At 47.6% G+C, this 14,398-nt stretch overlaps 9 non-coding genes and 1 pseudogene across 9 annotated transcripts; all 10 read left to right on the top strand.

The window, feature by feature from the left end:
- Positions 1-165: 165 nt before the first annotated feature.
- Positions 166-356, top strand: LOC142690244 (U2 spliceosomal RNA). Its single transcript, XR_012859038.1, has one exon. It is a non-coding gene; the product is annotated as a U2 spliceosomal RNA (small nuclear RNA).
- A 1,280-nt stretch (positions 357-1,636) lies between these two features.
- LOC142690231 (U2 spliceosomal RNA) lies at positions 1,637-1,827 on the top strand. The gene has a single exon (XR_012859027.1). It is a non-coding gene; the product is annotated as a U2 spliceosomal RNA (small nuclear RNA).
- Positions 1,828-3,111: 1,284 nt separating this feature from the next.
- LOC142690219 (U2 spliceosomal RNA) lies at positions 3,112-3,302 on the top strand. Its single transcript, XR_012859016.1, has one exon. It is a non-coding gene; the product is annotated as a U2 spliceosomal RNA (small nuclear RNA).
- A 1,292-nt stretch (positions 3,303-4,594) lies between these two features.
- On the top strand, positions 4,595-4,785 carry LOC142690206 (U2 spliceosomal RNA). Its single transcript, XR_012859005.1, has one exon. It is a non-coding gene; the product is annotated as a U2 spliceosomal RNA (small nuclear RNA).
- Positions 4,786-6,061: 1,276 nt separating this feature from the next.
- LOC142690194 (U2 spliceosomal RNA) lies at positions 6,062-6,252 on the top strand. Its single transcript, XR_012858994.1, has one exon. It is a non-coding gene; the product is annotated as a U2 spliceosomal RNA (small nuclear RNA).
- Positions 6,253-7,548: 1,296 nt separating this feature from the next.
- On the top strand, positions 7,549-7,739 carry LOC142690182 (U2 spliceosomal RNA). The gene has a single exon (XR_012858983.1). It is a non-coding gene; the product is annotated as a U2 spliceosomal RNA (small nuclear RNA).
- Positions 7,740-9,023: 1,284 nt separating this feature from the next.
- LOC142690170 (U2 spliceosomal RNA) lies at positions 9,024-9,214 on the top strand. Its single transcript, XR_012858972.1, has one exon. It is a non-coding gene; the product is annotated as a U2 spliceosomal RNA (small nuclear RNA).
- A 1,292-nt stretch (positions 9,215-10,506) lies between these two features.
- LOC142690157 (U2 spliceosomal RNA) lies at positions 10,507-10,697 on the top strand. Its single transcript, XR_012858960.1, has one exon. It is a non-coding gene; the product is annotated as a U2 spliceosomal RNA (small nuclear RNA).
- A 1,296-nt stretch (positions 10,698-11,993) lies between these two features.
- On the top strand, positions 11,994-12,184 carry LOC142690145 (U2 spliceosomal RNA). The gene has a single exon (XR_012858949.1). It is a non-coding gene; the product is annotated as a U2 spliceosomal RNA (small nuclear RNA).
- Positions 12,185-13,484: 1,300 nt separating this feature from the next.
- On the top strand, positions 13,485-13,664 carry LOC142690356 (U2 spliceosomal RNA; annotated as a pseudogene).
- Positions 13,665-14,398: the final 734 nt, after the last annotated feature.

Genomic DNA, 14,398 nt, shown 5'->3' with positions numbered 1-14,398 from the left:
GCAAATCCTGTCTGGCTTCCTCTCCGGCCTTTATTCACCTCCCGTGTAGCTGTGAGTGTGTGAGCCTGCAGGGCCCCATGGAATTGCCTAGAAGTAGGCTGAATCGCTGCAAGGGCTGAACAGCAGTATCGGGCAGGCTCGGGCAACGCGCGGCCCGTTCGGGTTATCGCTTCTCGGCCTTTTGGCTAAGATCAAGTGTAGTATCTGTTCTTATCAGTTTAATATCTGATACGTCCCCTATCTGGGGACCATATATTAAATGGATTTTTAGAACAGGGAGATGGAAATAGAGCTTGCTCTGTCCACTCCACGCATTGACCTGGTATTGCAGTATTTCCAGGACCGGTGCACCCTTTCCTTATGTGCTGACTAAAAGCAGATTCCAAAAGTGTTTTTTGTCTTTGCTATTGTTTCTGTCTTTCTGAAGGGATCTCCCCTTTTAATCCCATTATTTCAACACCTGTTGGACAATGCATGAGTGATAATGAGCTCATTGATTAAATGCAATTAATGAATAGATTGCCACCTCTTGTTGTGTGTCGTCTGTGTTTCTGTGTTTCCGGCATTTCACATTGGAACACCTCATTCACCTTCCTTGTCTTCTCTCCGCCCTCCCTTTTAGGTAAGTTAAAGAGCTGCACCTGAGCCAGCCACTGATTGATTGATTGATTGATTGATTGATTGATTGATTGATTGATGCAGCACAACAGTCAAATAGTGGAGTGGAGTAGGGGAACAGCAAACAGCCAATAAAGCAGCCCGCCCGCTCGCCTGCCCGCCACAATGGACCTACCTGTGTACACTAGATGGATGTGATGGAATGTACTGTCGTCCCTACATTTCAAGAAGAAGTAAGAATTGCAGTTGCAACAAAGCCTTGCTTGCCTACAAAGAGAGCAGCAATTTGGATTTGTTACTATGTTACCTAGAAGAATAACAAACTGTGCAAGGATGGAGGTTGTAGGAGCAAGGAGAAGTTGTCTGTAAAGTTGGTGGATGCCTATTTTCCATTTTGCAGTCCCTTGTCTCCCTCTTGTGGCCTCCTGGAGGCAACTAGCTGTGCAAAAAAAAGACAGCCTGGCGGCCGGCTGTTGCAGTGTTGCCCTCTCAGGCAACACTGAGTGACTGACTGAGCCTCACCGTCTTATATAAAGTTCAGACGGAACTTTGCACGTGTCATAGTGGAGCCCTCAGGATTCCAGAGCCAGCTTTCTGACATCATAATGGGGCCTCAGAGATAAAAGCCTGGGCCCAGGCAGTGTTGGTCAGTGCTGCTCAGCAGGCAGCACTGGACTGGACTGGATTACAGCTGATACAAGGTGTGAAGGAACAAGGGGTGGCTGTGGGCATGCACTTGCTGCCGCTGCCAGTGTTTATTTGCATGGCAGCAGGGCATTTGGGCGTTGCCAGGAAGGCGTTTTTATGTAGATTCCTCCTCTTTCAGCACTGCATTGTGGTGCAAGCAAAAGAAGCAAATCCTGTCTGGCTTCCTCTCCGGCCTTTATTCACCTCCCGTGTAGCTGTGAGTGTGTGAGCCTGCAGGGCCCCATGGAATTGCCTAGAAGTAGGCTGAATCGCTGCAAGGGCTGAACAGCAGTATCGGGCAGGCTCGGGCAACGCGCGGCCCGTTCGGGTTATCGCTTCTCGGCCTTTTGGCTAAGATCAAGTGTAGTATCTGTTCTTATCAGTTTAATATCTGATACGTCCCCTATCTGGGGACCATATATTAAATGGATTTTTAGAACAGGGAGATGGAAATAGAGCTTGCTCTGTCCACTCCACGCATTGACCTGGTATTGCAGTATTTCCAGGACCGGTGCACCCTTTCCTTATGTGTTGACTAAAAGCAGATTCCAAAAGTGTTTTTTGTCTTTGCTATTGTTTCTGTCTTTCTGAAGGGATCTCCCCTTTTAATCCCATTATTTCAACACCTGTTGGACAATGCATGAGTGATAATGAGCTCATTGATTAAATGCAATTAATGAATAGATTGCCACCTCTTGTTGTGTGTCGTCTGTGTTTCTGTGTTTCCGGCATTTCACATTGGAACACCTCATTCACCTTCCTTGTCTTCTCTCCGCCCTCCCTTTTAGGTAAGTTAAAGAGCTGCACCTGAGCCAGCCACTGATTGATTGATTGATTGATTGATTGATTGATTGATTGATTGATTGATGCAGCACAACAGTCAAATAGTGGAGTGGAGTAGGGGAACAGCAAACAGCCAATAAAGCAGCCCGCCCGCTCGCCTGCCCGCCACAATGGACCTACCTGTGTACACTAGATGGATGTGATGGAATGTACTGTCGTCCCTACATTTCAAGAAGAAGTAAGAATTGCAGTTGCAACAAAGCCTTGCTTGCCTACAAAGAGAGCAGCAATTTGGATTTGTTACTATGTTACCTAGAAGAATAACAAACTGTGCAAGGATGGAGGTTGTAGGAGCAAGGAGAAGTTGTCTGTAAAGTTGGTGGATGCCTATTTTCCATTTTGCAGTCCCTTGTTTCCCTCTTGTGGCCTCCTGGAGGCAACTAGCTGTGCAAAAAAAAGACAGCCTGGCGGCCGGCTGTTGCAGTGTTGCCCTCTCAGGCAACACTGAGTGACTGACTGAGCCTCACCGTCTTATATAAAGTTCAGACGGAACTTTGCACGTGTCATAGTGGAGCCCTCAGGATTCCAGAGCCAGCTTTCTGACATCATAATGGGGCCTCAGAGATAAAAGCCTGGGCCCAGGCAGTGTTGGTCAGTGCTGCTCAGCAGGCAGCACTGGACTGGACTGGATTACAGCTGATACAAGGTGTGAAGGAACAAGGGGTGGCTGTGGGCATGCACTTGCTGCCGCTGCCAGTGTTTATCTGCATGGCAGCAGGGCATTTGGGCGTTGCCAGGAAGGCGTTTTTATGTAGATTCCTCCTCTTTCAGCACTGCATTGTGGTGCAAGCAAAAGAAGCAAATCCTGTCTGGCTTCCTCTCCGGCCTTTATTCACCTCCCGTGTAGCTGTGAGTGTGTGAGCCTGCAGGGCCCCATGGAATTGCCTAGAAGTAGGCTGAATCGCTGCAAGGGCTGAACAGCAGTATCGGGCAGGCTCGGGCAACGCGCGGCCCGTTCGGGTTATCGCTTCTCGGCCTTTTGGCTAAGATCAAGTGTAGTATCTGTTCTTATCAGTTTAATATCTGATACGTCCCCTATCTGGGGACCATATATTAAATGGATTTTTAGAACAGGGAGATGGAAATAGAGCTTGCTCTGTCCACTCCACGCATTGACCTGGTATTGCAGTATTTCCAGGACCGGTGCACCCTTTCCTTATGTGTTGACTAAAAGCAGATTCCAAAAGTGTTTTTTGTCTTTGCTATTGTTTCTGTCTTTCTGAAGGGATCTCCCCTTTTAATCCCATTATTTCAACACCTGTTGGACAATGCATGAGTGATAATGAGCTCATTGATTAAATGCAATTAATGAATAGATTGCCACCTCTTGTTGTGTGTCGTCTGTGTTTCTGTGTTTCCGGCATTTCACATTGGAACACCTCATTCACCTTCCTTGTCTTCTCTCCGCCCTCCCTTTTAGGTAAGTTAAAGAGCTGCACCTGAGCCAGCCACTGATTGATTGATTGATTGATTGATTGATTGATTGATTGATTGATTGATTGATTGATGCAGCACAACAGTCAAATAGTGGAGTGGAGTAGGGGAACAGCAAACAGCCAATAAAGCAGCCCGCCCGCTCGCCTGCCCGCCACAATGGACCTACCTGTGTACACTAGATGGATGTGATGGAATGTACTGTCGTCCCTACATTTCAAGAAGAAGTAAGAATTGCAGTTGCAACAAAGCCTTGCTTGCCTACAAAGAGAGCAGCAATTTGGATTTGTTACTATGTTACCTAGAAGAATAACAAACTGTGCAAGGATGGAGGTTGTAGGAGCAAGGAGAAGTTGTCTGTAAAGTTGGTGGATGCCTATTTTCCATTTTGCAGTCCCTTGTCTCCCTCTTGTGGCCTCCTGGAGGCAACTAGCTGTGCAAAAAAAAGACAGCCTGGCGGCCGGCTGTTGCAGTGTTGCCCTCTCAGGCAACACTGAGTGACTGACTGAGCCTCACCGTCTTATATAAAGTTCAGACGGAACTTTGCACGTGTCATAGTGGAGCCCTCAGGATTCCAGAGCCAGCTTTCTGACATCATAATGGGGCCTCAGAGATAAAAGCCTGGGCCCAGGCAGTGTTGGTCAGTGCTGCTCAGCAGGCAGCACTGGACTGGACTGGATTACAGCTGATACAAGGTGTGAAGGAACAAGGGGTGGCTGTGGGCATGCACTTGCTGCCGCTGCCAGTGTTTATCTGCATGGCAGCAGGGCATTTGGGCGTTGCCAGGAAGGCGTTTTTATGTAGATTCCTCCTCTTTCAGCACTGCATTGTGGTGCAAGCAAAAGAAGCAAATCCTGTCTGGCTTCCTCTCCGGCCTTTATTCACCTCCCGTGTAGCTGTGAGTGTGTGAGCCTGCAGGGCCCCATGGAATTGCCTAGAAGTAGGCTGAATCGCTGCAAGGGCTGAACAGCAGTATCGGGCAGGCTCGGGCAACGCGCGGCCCGTTCGGGTTATCGCTTCTCGGCCTTTTGGCTAAGATCAAGTGTAGTATCTGTTCTTATCAGTTTAATATCTGATACGTCCCCTATCTGGGGACCATATATTAAATGGATTTTTAGAACAGGGAGATGGAAATAGAGCTTGCTCTGTCCACTCCACGCATTGACCTGGTATTGCAGTATTTCCAGGACCGGTGCACCCTTTCCTTATGTGCTGACTAAAAGCAGATTCCAAAAGTGTTTTTTGTCTTTGCTATTGTTTCTGTCTTTCTGAAGGGATCTCCCCTTTTAATCCCATTATTTCAACACCTGTTGGACAATGCATGAGTGATAATGAGCTCATTGATTAAATGCAATTAATGAATAGATTGCCACCTCTTGTTGTGTGTCGTCTGTGTTTCTGTGTTTCCGGCATTTCACATTGGAACACCTCATTCACCTTCCTTGTCTTCTCTCCGCCCTCCCTTTTAGGTAAGTTAAAGAGCTGCACCTGAGCCAGCCACTGATTGATTGATTGATTGATTGATTGATTGATTGATTGATGCAGCACAACAGTCAAATAGTGGAGTGGAGTAGGGGAACAGCAAACAGCCAATAAAGCAGCCCGCCCGCTCGCCTGCCCGCCACAATGGACCTACCTGTGTACACTAGATGGATGTGATGGAATGTACTGTCGTCCCTACATTTCAAGAAGAAGTAAGAATTGCAGTTGCAACAAAGCCTTGCTTGCCTACAAAGAGAGCAGCAATTTGGATTTGTTACTATGTTACCTAGAAGAATAACAAACTGTGCAAGGATGGAGGTTGTAGGAGCAAGGAGAAGTTGTCTGTAAAGTTGGTGGATGCCTATTTTCCATTTTGCAGTCCCTTGTCTCCCTCTTGTGGCCTCCTGGAGGCAACTAGCTGTGCAAAAAAAAGACAGCCTGGCGGCCGGCTGTTGCAGTGTTGCCCTCTCAGGCAACACTGAGTGACTGACTGAGCCTCACCGTCTTATATAAAGTTCAGACGGAACTTTGCACGTGTCATAGTGGAGCCCTCAGGATTCCAGAGCCAGCTTTCTGACATCATAATGGGGCCTCAGAGATAAAAGCCTGGGCCCAGGCAGTGTTGGTCAGTGCTGCTCAGCAGGCAGCACTGGACTGGACTGGATTACAGCTGATACAAGGTGTGAAGGAACAAGGGGTGGCTGTGGGCATGCACTTGCTGCCGCTGCCAGTGTTTATTTGCATGGCAGCAGGGCATTTGGGCGTTGCCAGGAAGGCGTTTTTATGTAGATTCCTCCTCTTTCAGCACTGCATTGTGGTGCAAGCAAAAGAAGCAAATCCTGTCTGGCTTCCTCTCCGGCCTTTATTCACCTCCCGTGTAGCTGTGAGTGTGTGAGCCTGCAGGGCCCCATGGAATTGCCTAGAAGTAGGCTGAATCGCTGCAAGGGCTGAACAGCAGTATCGGGCAGGCTCGGGCAACGCGCGGCCCGTTCGGGTTATCGCTTCTCGGCCTTTTGGCTAAGATCAAGTGTAGTATCTGTTCTTATCAGTTTAATATCTGATACGTCCCCTATCTGGGGACCATATATTAAATGGATTTTTAGAACAGGGAGATGGAAATAGAGCTTGCTCTGTCCACTCCACGCATTGACCTGGTATTGCAGTATTTCCAGGACCGGTGCACCCTTTCCTTATGTGTTGACTAAAAGCAGATTCCAAAAGTGTTTTTTGTCTTTGCTATTGTTTCTGTCTTTCTGAAGGGATCTCCCCTTTTAATCCCATTATTTCAACACCTGTTGGACAATGCATGAGTGATAATGAGCTCATTGATTAAATGCAATTAATGAATAGATTGCCACCTCTTGTTGTGTGTCGTCTGTGTTTCTGTGTTTCCGGCATTTCACATTGGAACACCTCATTCACCTTCCTTGTCTTCTCTCCGCCCTCCCTTTTAGGTAAGTTAAAGAGCTGCACCTGAGCCAGCCACTGATTGATTGATTGATTGATTGATTGATTGATTGATTGATTGATTGATTGATTGATTGATGCAGCACAACAGTCAAATAGTGGAGTGGAGTAGGGGAACAGCAAACAGCCAATAAAGCAGCCCGCCCGCTCGCCTGCCCGCCACAATGGACCTACCTGTGTACACTAGATGGATGTGATGGAATGTACTGTCGTCCCTACATTTCAAGAAGAAGTAAGAATTGCAGTTGCAACAAAGCCTTGCTTGCCTACAAAGAGAGCAGCAATTTGGATTTGTTACTATGTTACCTAGAAGAATAACAAACTGTGCAAGGATGGAGGTTGTAGGAGCAAGGAGAAGTTGTCTGTAAAGTTGGTGGATGCCTATTTTCCATTTTGCAGTCCCTTGTCTCCCTCTTGTGGCCTCCTGGAGGCAACTAGCTGTGCAAAAAAAAGACAGCCTGGCGGCCGGCTGTTGCAGTGTTGCCCTCTCAGGCAACACTGAGTGACTGACTGAGCCTCACCGTCTTATATAAAGTTCAGACGGAACTTTGCACGTGTCATAGTGGAGCCCTCAGGATTCCAGAGCCAGCTTTCTGACATCATAATGGGGCCTCAGAGATAAAAGCCTGGGCCCAGGCAGTGTTGGTCAGTGCTGCTCAGCAGGCAGCACTGGACTGGACTGGATTACAGCTGATACAAGGTGTGAAGGAACAAGGGGTGGCTGTGGGCATGCACTTGCTGCCGCTGCCAGTGTTTATCTGCATGGCAGCAGGGCATTTGGGCGTTGCCAGGAAGGTGTTTTTATGTAGATTCCTCCTCTTTCAGCACTGCATTGTGGTGCAAGCAAAATAAGCAAATCCTGTCTGGCTTCCTCTCCGGCCTTTATTCACCTCCCGTGTAGCTGTGAGTGTGTGAGCCTGCAGGGCCCCATGGAATTGCCTAGAAGTAGGCTGAATCGCTGCAAGGGCTGAACAGCAGTATCGGGCAGGCTCGGGCAACGCGCGGCCCGTTCGGGTTATCGCTTCTCGGCCTTTTGGCTAAGATCAAGTGTAGTATCTGTTCTTATCAGTTTAATATCTGATACGTCCCCTATCTGGGGACCATATATTAAATGGATTTTTAGAACAGGGAGATGGAAATAGAGCTTGCTCTGTCCACTCCACGCATTGACCTGGTATTGCAGTATTTCCAGGACCGGTGCACCCTTTCCTTATGTGTTGACTAAAAGCAGATTCCAAAAGTGTTTTTTGTCTTTGCTATTGTTTCTGTCTTTCTGAAGGGATCTCCCCTTTTAATCCCATTATTTCAACACCTGTTGGACAATGCATGAGTGATAATGAGCTCATTGATTAAATGCAATTAATGAATAGATTGCCACCTCTTGTTGTGTGTCGTCTGTGTTTCTGTGTTTCCGGCATTTCACATTGGAACACCTCATTCACCTTCCTTGTCTTCTCTCCGCCCTCCCTTTTAGGTAAGTTAAAGAGCTGCACCTGAGCCAGCCACTGATTGATTGATTGATTGATTGATTGATTGATTGATTGATTGATTGATGCAGCACAACAGTCAAATAGTGGAGTGGAGTAGGGGAACAGCAAACAGCCAATAAAGCAGCCCGCCCGCTCGCCTGCCCGCCACAATGGACCTACCTGTGTACACTAGATGGATGTGATGGAATGTACTGTCGTCCCTACATTTCAAGAAGAAGTAAGAATTGCAGTTGCAACAAAGCCTTGCTTGCCTACAAAGAGAGCAGCAATTTGGATTTGTTACTATGTTACCTAGAAGAATAACAAACTGTGCAAGGATGGAGGTTGTAGGAGCAAGGAGAAGTTGTCTGTAAAGTTGGTGGATGCCTATTTTCCATTTTGCAGTCCCTTGTCTCCCTCTTGTGGCCTCCTGGAGGCAACTAGCTGTGCAAAAAAAAGACAGCCTGGCGGCCGGCTGTTGCAGTGTTGCCCTCTCAGGCAACACTGAGTGACTGACTGAGCCTCACCGTCTTATATAAAGTTCAGACGGAACTTTGCACGTGTCATAGTGGAGCCCTCAGGATTCCAGAGCCAGCTTTCTGACATCATAATGGGGCCTCAGAGATAAAAGCCTGGGCCCAGGCAGTGTTGGTCAGTGCTGCTCAGCAGGCAGCACTGGACTGGACTGGATTACAGCTGATACAAGGTGTGAAGGAACAAGGGGTGGCTGTGGGCATGCACTTGCTGCCGCTGCCAGTGTTTATCTGCATGGCAGCAGGGCATTTGGGCGTTGCCAGGAAGGCGTTTTTATGTAGATTCCTCCTCTTTCAGCACTGCATTGTGGTGCAAGCAAAAGAAGCAAATCCTGTCTGGCTTCCTCTCCGGCCTTTATTCACCTCCCGTGTAGCTGTGAGTGTGTGAGCCTGCAGGGCCCCATGGAATTGCCTAGAAGTAGGCTGAATCGCTGCAAGGGCTGAACAGCAGTATCGGGCAGGCTCGGGCAACGCGCGGCCCGTTCGGGTTATCGCTTCTCGGCCTTTTGGCTAAGATCAAGTGTAGTATCTGTTCTTATCAGTTTAATATCTGATACGTCCCCTATCTGGGGACCATATATTAAATGGATTTTTAGAACAGGGAGATGGAAATAGAGCTTGCTCTGTCCACTCCACGCATTGACCTGGTATTGCAGTATTTCCAGGACCGGTGCACCCTTTCCTTATGTGTTGACTAAAAGCAGATTCCAAAAGTGTTTTTTGTCTTTGCTATTGTTTCTGTCTTTCTGAAGGGATCTCCCCTTTTAATCCCATTATTTCAACACCTGTTGGACAATGCATGAGTGATAATGAGCTCATTGATTAAATGCAATTAATGAATAGATTGCCACCTCTTGTTGTGTGTCGTCTGTGTTTCTGTGTTTCCGGCATTTCACATTGGAACACCTCATTCACCTTCCTTGTCTTCTCTCCGCCCTCCCTTTTAGGTAAGTTAAAGAGCTGCACCTGAGCCAGCCACTGATTGATTGATTGATTGATTGATTGATTGATTGATTGATTGATTGATTGATTGATGCAGCACAACAGTCAAATAGTGGAGTGGAGTAGGGGAACAGCAAACAGCCAATAAAGCAGCCCGCCCGCTCGCCTGCCCGCCACAATGGACCTACCTGTGTACACTAGATGGATGTGATGGAATGTACTGTCGTCCCTACATTTCAAGAAGAAGTAAGAATTGCAGTTGCAACAAAGCCTTGCTTGCCTACAAAGAGAGCAGCAATTTGGATTTGTTACTATGTTACCTAGAAGAATAACAAACTGTGCAAGGATGGAGGTTGTAGGAGCAAGGAGAAGTTGTCTGTAAAGTTGGTGGATGCCTATTTTCCATTTTGCAGTCCCTTGTCTCCCTCTTGTGGCCTCCTGGAGGCAACTAGCTGTGCAAAAAAAAGACAGCCTGGCGGCCGGCTGTTGCAGTGTTGCCCTCTCAGGCAACACTGAGTGACTGACTGAGCCTCACCGTCTTATATAAAGTTCAGACAGAACTTTGCACGTGTCATAGTGGAGCCCTCAGGATTCCAGAGCCAGCTTTCTGACATCATAATGGGGCCTCAGAGATAAAAGCCTGGGCCCAGGCAGTGTTGGTCAGTGCTGCTCAGCAGGCAGCACTGGACTGGACTGGATTACAGCTGATACAAGGTGTGAAGGAACAAGGGGTGGCTGTGGGCATGCACTTGCTGCCGCTGCCAGTGTTTATCTGCATGGCAGCAGGGCATTTGGGCGTTGCCAGGAAGGCGTTTTTATGTAGATTCCTCCTCTTTCAGCACTGCATTGTGGTGCAAGCAAAAGAAGCAAATCCTGTCTGGCTTCCTCTCCGGCCTTTATTCACCTCCCGTGTAGCTGTGAGTGTGTGAGCCTGCAGGGCCCCATGGAATTGCCTAGAAGTAGGCTGAATCGCTGCAAGGGCTGAACAGCAGTATCGGGCAGGCTCGGGCAACGCGCGGCCCGTTCGGGTTATCGCTTCTCGGCCTTTTGGCTAAGATCAAGTGTAGTATCTGTTCTTATCAGTTTAATATCTGATACGTCCCCTATCTGGGGACCATATATTAAATGGATTTTTAGAACAGGGAGATGGAAATAGAGCTTGCTCTGTCCACTCCACGCATTGACCTGGTATTGCAGTATTTCCAGGACCGGTGCACCCTTTCCTTATGTGTTGACTAAAAGCAGATTCCAAAAGTGTTTTTTGTCTTTGCTATTGTTTCTGTCTTTCTGAAGGGATCTCCCCTTTTAATCCCATTATTTCAACACCTGTTGGACAATGCATGAGTGATAATGAGCTCATTGATTAAATGCAATTAATGAATAGATTGCCACCTCTTGTTGTGTGTCGTCTGTGTTTCTGTGTTTCCGGCATTTCACATTGGAACACCTCATTCACCTTCCTTGTCTTCTCTCCGCCCTCCCTTTTAGGTAAGTTAAAGAGCTGCACCTGAGCCAGCCACTGATTGATTGATTGATTGATTGATTGATTGATTGATTGATTGATTGATTGATTGATTGATGCAGCACAACAGTCAAATAGTGGAGTGGAGTAGGGGAACAGCAAACAGCCAATAAAGCAGCCCGCCCGCTCGCCTGCCCGCCACAATGGACCTACCTGTGTACACTAGATGGATGTGATGGAATGTACTGTCGTCCCTACATTTCAAGAAGAAGTAAGAATTGCAGTTGCAACAAAGCCTTGCTTGCCTACAAAGAGAGCAGCAATTTGGATTTGTTACTATGTTACCTAGAAGAATAACAAACTGTGCAAGGATGGAGGTTGTAGGAGCAAGGAGAAGTTGTCTGTAAAGTTGGTGGATGCCTATTTTCCATTTTGCAGTCCCTTGTCTCCCTCTTGTGGCCTCCTGGAGGCAACTAGCTGTGCAAAAAAAAGACAGCCTGGCGGCCGGCTGTTGCAGTGTTGCCCTCTCAGGCAACACTGAGTGACTGACTGAGCCTCACCGTCTTATATAAAGTTCAGACGGAACTTTGCACGTGTCATAGTGGAGCCCTCAGGATTCCAGAGCCAGCTTTCTGACATCATAATGGGGCCTCAGAGATAAAAGCCTGGGCCCAGGCAGTGTTGGTCAGTGCTGCTCAGCAGGCAGCACTGGACTGGACTGGATTACAGCTGATACAAGGTGTGAAGGAACAAGGGGTGGCTGTGGGCATGCACTTGCTGCCGCTGCCAGTGTTTATCTGCATGGCAGCAGGGCATTTGGGCGTTGCCAGGAAGGCGTTTTTATGTAGATTCCTCCTCTTTCAGCACTGCATTGTGGTGCAAGCAAAAGAAGCAAATCCTGTCTGGCTTCCTCTCCGGCCTTTATTCACCTCCCGTGTAGCTGTGAGTGTGTGAGCCTGCAGGGCCCCATGGAATTGCCTAGAAGTAGGCTGAATCGCTGCAAGGGCTGAACAGCAGTATCGGGCAGGCTCGGGCAACGCGCGGCCCGTTCGGGTTATCGCTTCTCGGCCTTTTGGCTAAGATCAAGTGTAGTATCTGTTCTTATCAGTTTAATATCTGATACGTCCCCTATCTGGGGACCATATATTAAATGGATTTTTAGAACAGGGAGATGGAAATAGAGCTTGCTCTGTCCACTCCACGCATTGACCTGGTATTGCAGTATTTCCAGGACCGGTGCACCCTTTCCTTATGTGTTGACTAAAAGCAGATTCCAAAAGTGTTTTTTGTCTTTGCTATTGTTTCTGTCTTTCTGAAGGGATCTCCCCTTTTAATCCCATTATTTCAACACCTGTTGGACAATGCATGAGTGATAATGAGCTCATTGATTAAATGCAATTAATGAATAGATTGCCACCTCTTGTTGTGTGTCGTCTGTGTTTCTGTGTTTCCGGCATTTCACATTGGAACACCTCATTCACCTTCCTTGTCTTCTCTCCGCCCTCCCTTTTAGGTAAGTTAAAGAGCTGCACCTGAGCCAGCCACTGATTGATTGATTGATTGATTGATTGATTGATTGATTGATTGATTGATTGATTGATTGATTGATGCAGCACAACAGTCAAATAGTGGAGTGGAGTAGGGGAACAGCAAACAGCCAATAAAGCAGCCCGCCCGCTCGCCTGCCCGCCACAATGGACCTACCTGTGTACACTAGATGGATGTGATGGAATGTACTGTCGTCCCTACATTTCAAGAAGAAGTAAGAATTGCAGTTGCAACAAAGCCTTGCTTGCCTACAAAGAGAGCAGCAATTTGGATTTGTTACTATGTTACCTAGAAGAATAACAAACTGTGCAAGGATGGAGGTTGTAGGAGCAAGGAGAAGTTGTCTGTAAAGTTGGTGGATGCCTATTTTCCATTTTGCAGTCCCTTGTCTCCCTCTTGTGGCCTCCTGGAGGCAACTAGCTGTGCAAAAAAAAGACAGCCTGGCGGCCGGCTGTTGCAGTGTTGCCCTCTCAGGCAACACTGAGTGACTGACTGAGCCTCACCGTCTTATATAAAGTTCAGACGGAACTTTGCACGTGTCATAGTGGAGCCCTCAGGATTCCAGAGCCAGCTTTCTGACATCATAATGGGGCCTCAGAGATAAAAGCCTGGGCCCAGGCAGTGTTGGTCAGTGCTGCTCAGCAGGCAGCACTGGACTGGACTGGATTACAGCTGATACAAGGTGTGAAGGAACAAGGGGTGGCTGTGGGCATGCACTTGCTGCCGCTGCCAGTGTTTATCTGCATGGCAGCAGGGCATTTGGGCGTTGCCAGGAAGGCGTTTTTATGTAGATTCCTCCTCTTTCAGCACTGCATTGTGGTGCAAGCAAAAGAAGCAAATCCTGTCTGGCTTCCTCTCCGGCCTTTATTCACCTCCCGTGTAGCTGTGAGTGTGTGAGCCTGCAGGGCCCCATGGAATTGCCTAGAAGTAGGCTGAATCGCTGCAAGGGCTGAACAGCAGTATCGGGCAGGCTCGGGCAACGCGCGGCCCGTTCGGGTTATCGCTTCTCGGCCTTTTGGCTAAGATCAAGTGTAGTATCTGTTCTTATCAGTTTAATATCTGATACGTCGACCATATATTAAATGGATTTTTAGAACAGGGAGATGGAAATAGAGCTTGCTCTGTCCACTCCACGCATTGACCTGGTATTGCAGTATTTCCAGGACCGGTGCACCCTTTCCTTATGTGTTGACTAAAAGCAGATTCCAAAAGTGTTTTTTGTCTTTGCTATTGTTTCTGTCTTTCTGAAGGGATCTCCCCTTTTAATCCCATTATTTCAACACCTGTTGGACAATGCATGAGTGATAATGAGCTCATTGATTAAATGCAATTAATGAATAGATTGCCACCTCTTGTTGTGTGTCGTCTGTGTTTCTGTGTTTCCGGCATTTCACATTGGAACACCTCATTCACCTTCCTTGTCTTCTCTCCGCCCTCCCTTTTAGGTAAGTTAAAGAGCTGCACCTGAGCCAGCCACTGATTGATTGATTGATTGATTGATTGATTGATTGATTGATTGATTGATTGATTGATTGATTGATGCAGCACAACAGTCAAATAGTGGAGTGGAGTAGGGGAACAGCAAACAGCCAATAAAGCAGCCCGCCCGCTCGCCTGCCCGCCACAATGGACCTACCTGTGTACACTAGATGGATGTGATGGAATGTACTGTCGTCCCTACATTTCAAGAAGAAGTAAGAATTGCAGTTGCAACAAAGCCTTGCTTGCCTACAAAGAGAGCAGCAATTTGGATTTGTTACTATGTTACCTAGAAGAATAACAAACTGTGCAAGGATGGAGGTTGTAGGAGCAAGGAGAAGTTGTCTGTAAAGTTGGTGGATGCCTATTTTCCATTTTGCAGTCCCTTGTCTCCCTCTTGTGGCCTCCTGGAGGCAACTAGCTGTGCAAAAAAA

Source organism: Rhinoderma darwinii, assembly GCF_050947455.1.
Source record: "Rhinoderma darwinii isolate aRhiDar2 chromosome 5 unlocalized genomic scaffold, aRhiDar2.hap1 SUPER_5_unloc_33, whole genome shotgun sequence".
NCBI classification, from domain to species: Eukaryota; Metazoa; Chordata; class Amphibia; order Anura; family Rhinodermatidae; genus Rhinoderma; species Rhinoderma darwinii.
The sequence above is the reverse complement of the archived record's forward strand: the minus strand, read 5'-3'. Positions and strand labels throughout refer to the sequence as shown.